Source organism: Rhipicephalus microplus, chromosome 1 (genome assembly GCF_043290135.1).
Source record: "Rhipicephalus microplus isolate Deutch F79 chromosome 1, USDA_Rmic, whole genome shotgun sequence".
Classification (NCBI taxonomy): Eukaryota; Metazoa; Arthropoda; class Arachnida; order Ixodida; family Ixodidae; genus Rhipicephalus; species Rhipicephalus microplus.
This window is the reverse complement of record NC_134700.1, coordinates 228,372,888-228,379,190: the sequence shown is the minus strand read 5'-3', so window position 1 is coordinate 228,379,190 and position 6,303 is coordinate 228,372,888. Positions and strand designations below refer to the sequence as shown.

At 45.9% G+C, this 6,303-nt stretch overlaps 1 protein-coding gene and 1 long non-coding RNA gene across 4 annotated transcripts in view; one reads left to right on the top strand and one right to left on the bottom strand.

Moving 5' to 3' along the window:
* Positions 1–6,303, bottom strand: part of LOC142810692 (uncharacterized) — a 272,930-nt gene that overhangs the window by 200,397 nt on the left and 66,230 nt on the right. The gene's annotated exons all lie outside the window — the stretch shown is intronic.
* Positions 5,948–6,303, top strand: part of Dsk (Drosulfakinin) — a 61,623-nt gene continuing 61,267 nt past the window's right edge. The window contains exon 1 of one of the 2 annotated variants that reach the window (XR_005108093.2): positions 5,948–6,303. This exon is cut by the window's right edge and continues 581 nt beyond it. The gene's annotated coding sequence lies outside the window, so the exon portion shown is untranslated. The other variant, XM_075891513.1, reaches the window with a different exon arrangement.

Here is a 6,303-nt window from a genome sequence, read left to right as displayed (position 1 = left end):
TGGGCGCGCGAGTTGTTTTTTCCACTTCATATTTTTGTAAGACTTTGTTAAAACAGAACATACAAAGATTATTGTGCTACTGCAAAACTCTATCTCTATAAAGTGCGTGCTTCTTCAGAGCTAGCAAAAAAAATGCAGTTTCATATAAATGCTGAAGAACGAACACTGTGGCGGGTACTGCATTGTGCGCATTAATTCTTGTATAATGTTTCGTTTGACCCTCGTTATATATATTCGCATATTTACGCGAGTATACCTTTTATGAGGGTAAACTTGAGGCAGTGATACAGGGCTATTCGCATGTGTACGTAGCAGTCGGAGAAATGCATGGGACTTTTATCGTCCTCCTCTTTCTTTTATTTTTTTTCCACGATAGGTCTATAGTCATTCATTGTCGTGGACCACTGCAATTTGTTTTTTCTTTCAAAAATTTGAACAGAACACACTTTTCTAGCGCAAATCATGGTGTTTATGATGATAACGAGGGGGCACACGACAGATATGGCTACAAATAACTGTCAAGACAACTGGTTTCATCTGTAGCAGACCCGTTTTCTTGAAGCCGATCAATTTCATTACTTAGCAAAGCTAGTCCTCAGTAGTGGTGATTCACGTACTTGTATATGGTTCTGATCATCGCGGTTTTACGCAGTATTCTTGAATGCAATGAATGATGCCCGTGTTCCGTCGGGATAATTCTGAAGTGTTGTGTTTCAAAAGCCTTTATTGCCGCTGTGTGAATGGGCAGCGTGAATTCCGCTTTTCGTAATTGTCTTATTTGTCTATCACGAAGTACACACTATAGTGCCTTTGTGCCTTTCGTGCGCACCTTTGACCAGGAAAATAAAGTAAACCATAGAAAATTCTGAGTCATGAATTTTATTCGTAAATTCGGCTTGGTTTCTTTGCTGATCGTCTTATACAAACGGGTGCGTCTATTTACATAATCAATACACAACGTGCCAAGTTTTCAATCACACTTCATGTAATCGCTCCTCGCAATACAACCATACAAAATTCGGGACTTCAAGTGTTTATGATAATGCATGTATATGAAGTTTGCCTCACAAGTTTACGAGCTGGATTCATATACAACAGAATGGTAATTGTGCTGGATAAGTTATTCATTGTCTAATTCACAGTCTAATTCCATTGTATACCATTGAACAACAGCTTTATGATAATACGTGAGGTTTAACGTCCCAAAACCACCAGATAATTATGATCGACAATGTAGTGGAGGGCTCCGGAGATTTCGACCATCTGGGGTTCTTTAACGTGCACCCATATCTGAGCACTCAGGCCTACAGCATTTTCGCGTCCATCTAAAATGCAGCCGCCGCAGCCGGGATTCAATCCCGCGACCTGCAGGTCAGCAGCCGAGAACCTCAGCCACTGTACCACCACGGCGGTGCTTGAACAACAGCTTTAAATGTAAACTACTACACGATCTGATAGAGTGACAATTATATACAATTACACTGTCGTAATGCCTAATGTTCTGTACATACACCAGCTATAGAGGCAGCAAACATTCATCACAAATGGTACCTATCTCAGTCATGTAGCACAAGCACTACGCGCAAGTTGATCGAGCAACGTCAAGCCGTCTCGCGGCTTGATCACCGCACGTTCACAATTCATCGAAAACACCAAAGCCTTTGAAGAAGTCTGTGTGAAACCAGCCAAACAGTTCACAGTGATCGCCTTCGCCGCTGTCTTTGAGCACATCTTCAATCGCCACTGGTCCCGCCGTGCACTCTGGTCCGAAACACCCAGTTCTGCGGCACATGTAGCACATTCTCTCCTGCGTGGGACAGCTTTCAGAGCCATGAACAACGTTGCACATGGCACATACTGCTCCCTGATCACGATTTATCTCAGTCAATGCATGCCTTTTACGAACACGCCGCTTTCGAAAGTTTGGGTCGTTTTCCTTGTTGTCGCTCAAGACGTGACCGGCGAGCGTTCCTTCATCTGCTGCCCTACACAGTTCTTCGACTTTGGCCAGGGTAAGATTTCGCTGACCGAGCATTAGCTCGCGAAGGTCGGCGTTGTTGGTGCCGAATATCACCTGATCGCGCACCATCACGCTCGAGTACTCGCCGAAATCGCAGTTGTCGGCCTGGTCCTTGAGCACTTGCAGAAATTTGCAGTGAGACTCGCCGTCGCGTTGCGTCCGGATTCGAAACAGGTACCTCTCGTACAGGTCGTTGGGTCGCTTTAGGCCATCGTCGTCAAGACTGCTGGCGTCCGAAAGTTCACCCTTCCCGTCCTCTTCGCCTTTGTCACCGGAGCAGGTGGAAGAGGAAGCGCACGAGTCGCGATGTGGCACTATTGGCGGTAGCCTTATGCCATCACCAGCTGATTTGGTATCGGCCACTTCCGGAAGCGCTTCCGCAGGAACTTCATTTTCATCGAAGCCTCTCGTTATGTGCTGTAGCATGGAGACGGGAAACAATTCCATGACGATTGAATCAACCCTCTGCAAGCCGCGTGAGGTTATGTGGCCAACATGGAGCGATGACACCCTGGTTTCATCCAGCGCAGTAAAAGTTTCTCTTGGGGCAGGGACACTGTTATATAAGCTTCGTCCGAAACGGGCCAAGGTTACTCTTCTGGCAGCGTGCGGAACTCGCAACACACGTAACTCTCAGCTCGTGTTCGATTGGTCGGGGAGCCGGAAGCGATTGTTGTAAGGGCTCGAGTCCTCCAATCATGGCCATCTGCGTGATCGCTTTTTTCAAGTGCACTATTCCGAGGCCAGAAGAGCGACCTCGCTTCACTAGAAACAAATCTTGAAACGTTATGCCATCACCTTGGGCGAGCATTTCATTCTGCGATTTGATCATAAGAACAGCAGAACAAGACGCAGCAGCATTGACCCGATTGAGCTGATTCCAGACGAAGATCATAATCTCTAAGGACAGCGCTGGCGTCCGAATACACTATCATCAGAGGGGGATATCTCTGGCAGTGTCTTCTAAAAACCAGTTATTTGGACATTCATGCCAGATTTTGCGTTCAGGACTTGGTAAGATGCACGTGATTTAATTTCAGTGCGAGAAAGGAAGCTGAGAGCGAAATTTTAGTACACAACATTCGTGCAGTATCCTTGAAAAATATCGAGTAGCTTCGGAGCTCATGTAACGCGCATTCAATTGGGTGTTGATTTCTTTACACGTTAGCATTTCAGTATTCTATCATTGTAGAAGTAGATAATAATGATAATAATAATAACAAGGCAAAATAAATACCTTGTATTACATTTTGTCGTGGTATTCCTCAAGTCGCGTATGCTTGAGTTAGGCAAACGTAACCATATCTCGCGTTAAGTAGTGCTTTTGACTATAAAGGTACGTTCGCTTCACACGAATCCTGCTTGATTGCTATGTCAAGGAGTGGAAAGCCGTCATATTCAAATCTTGAAGAGAATATTATTCTCGCGGTATACCCATTTCATGATTAAAAAAAAAAGATGCTTTAGTAGCATGGTTGTTAAACTGCTACAGAGACAAATCAAAACGACTAGAGTCCTCCTTGGAGTGGGAAACGTTTGTAAGTGTAAGAGTATAGTATTCCCAGTACTACAAAATCAATATTCTGTTAGATGCTGGAGTAAGACACTGATACTATGTACCGGACTGGTTTAAATTTCTCCGGCTTCTATCCCTTGTGACCATACGACACCATCATCTGGGAACTTTTTGCAACTCATTTACATCCCTTACTCCACTTCCCCAGCGTAGGATAGGGATCGGGACGCGCGTCTGGTTGACATTCCCACATTTCCTTCCTTCCTTCCTTCCTTCCTTCCTTCCTTCCTTCCTTCCTTCCTTCCTTCCTTCCTTCCTTCCTTCCTTCCTTCCTTCCTTCCTTCCTTCCTTCCTTCCTTCCTTCCTTCCTTCTTCCCTTCCTTCCTTTCTTCCTGTACATCGGCAGAAATTCTGCAAATATATCTTCTTTTATCGATAATTCAAAGCTGTATATTCCTATATTGTATTTTTGTTCAGCAAGAAAGCATTATTTATCGGAGACTATAGATCCGATCGAACAACTTCGGCTTGTGAACACTGAAACAAGACTGGTCACATTATTGATGATAAATATCAAAATGCAACTTGTCTGGACAAAACACCTTGACCTTCTCAGCTTGCCTATGCACCCTGCTAAGACAGACAGCCCCGATGAAGTTCACTTTTAGAAACGTTGCCTTCAGCAGCACTCCCTATCTCAACAGTTTTTCACTGCTCAAAGCTTCTAGCCCTTTTCCTAATTTTTTGTTATCTTAAAATTACTTGCACTTACAGTGAGGAACGTCGGCTTCAGGTTGGTCACACAGGACATCCCGATTGTAATCCGCCAAAAGACGGTAGTGGAGAAGAATACTGTCCACTCTTGATGCCAGAATTAGTGATGCGAATATGCAACATCGTGGTCCTCAGTCTGAATAAAGCAGACAGTGAGCCTCGGTGATTTAATTCTAGCTCACGTCCAAGTTCGACAGTTTATTTGGGCACTTACGGGACAAGCGGTGCAGTCCTGCATCGTAACTACGCTCCCAGAGTAGCACGTTCATTCTGTAAAGTTCAAGGGTGTTCGCGGGCCGAGCACGTCTGCGGCGGTGACGTCCGATCGAGAGCGATCGTAATCTTTGTCTGCAGCTGGCACTCCCTTCGTCTTAGCTGAGGGGCAACACTTATCAAGAAGCTGATCGCGAACTACAAGGACACGGCTACATTTACGAGAACGGTGTATCGCCCATGAGCGACAACGAGACTTTGGCTTCGATGGCTGATCCGTCCACGCTTCTACATAGACGGCCTTCCATGTAGCTGGACTACCCGATACCGGCACTGCGCACGTTTTAGGCTACCGAGTGACTGTGGACAGCTACACCAGAGGTGGTGTTCAGGTGCCAAAGAAAGGCTGTTTCACCACTTTTCGTGCTTGCTCTGAAAGACCCGACTTGGAACATGCCAGCGTTCGGAGGTGCGACAGGATGCTTCAATTAGTGAAAACGGACGGTGGGGAGTGACCTTCGAGAACTTCGATTTTTCGGGCTGATAGCAAGTGAGGTCGAACCAATGTGGAAAAAGAAAATAAATTTCAGGCCTAACTAAGAATCGATTTCAAACCCAAATACCGATGCTTACAACGATGAAACAGCGTGTAATAAATGAACCAGGACTGCAAGCCAAAGGGCTGTAAGATTTCATTTTACATGGGGGGGGGGGGGGGCGTGTTGTACAGTGCACGTGTCAAGTCCCTAATGTTTTTACGGTGCCACTTCATAAACACTGACAGCTGAACTGCCGTCTCGTTGGTAAGTCTTATTGTCAATAGGTTCCTCGTGAGTAATAGGCGAGTGCACGATCAGATACATGAATCTAGTCGTAAAGCAAGTTTCTTGTTTATGCCCTATGAAGCCCTTTTCATAACGAACGGCACCAACCAAATATGTAGAACACGCGGAAGCACAGCGTGGTTATTATTCCGAATTAAGAGTAACTGCTGCGTATTTCCATAGCGCTCATCCTCGTAGGTGTCCCCCCCCCCCCAAAAAAAATTAAGGTTACTTCACAGCCTTCTCATTAAAGAATGATAAACTGCTGTTGTGGATGCTTGTACTTCTCTGCGTACACAAAGTTCATGACCTTGAGTCACGTGTACAGGTATATGATTCTGGCTAATATCTTTTCAGGCCAGGAAATGGTGCGTGATAGCTGGATGAGAAGTCACGCGGGCGAGGAGGGGGGGGGGGCACAAATTTCAGATATAATTAACGCACTAACAGGCGTACACACAACTCAGCTGCTCAAGCTGAACTCAAGCGAAACAATGGGAATGTGTAGCAGCCACAACCATGTGCTGAAGGTCGCACCAGAGAAAACACCGCATTCGTAAGAATGCGTTCGCTATTGAAACCGCGCTGGAGGGCGTCGAAGCGAATCTTCGTTTGTTCAAGTCGCCTGGCCAGGTACAATGAAGTTGTGGTCTTACGGGAAACAGGCACGCGCCTCGTCCAGCTCACGGAAGAATCGAGTAGAGGGAAAACAAAAGTAGCACTTGCGCGTGTACGACACCGAGGTGCGAAAACCGAGGCGGAAAACACTCGTTCAGCCGTACAAACGCGTATTGGTACACACGCACTCACATACAACGCCACAAGTCAGGCTATTGATGCAGCACGAGCGCCGGATAAGGAAGGGAAGAAAAAAAAAGTGAAAGATGCCAAAGACGATAACGTATAACGCTGCGTGCAGACCTCAGGAAGAGAAGCGGCCCATTGTCGCTTTCCTT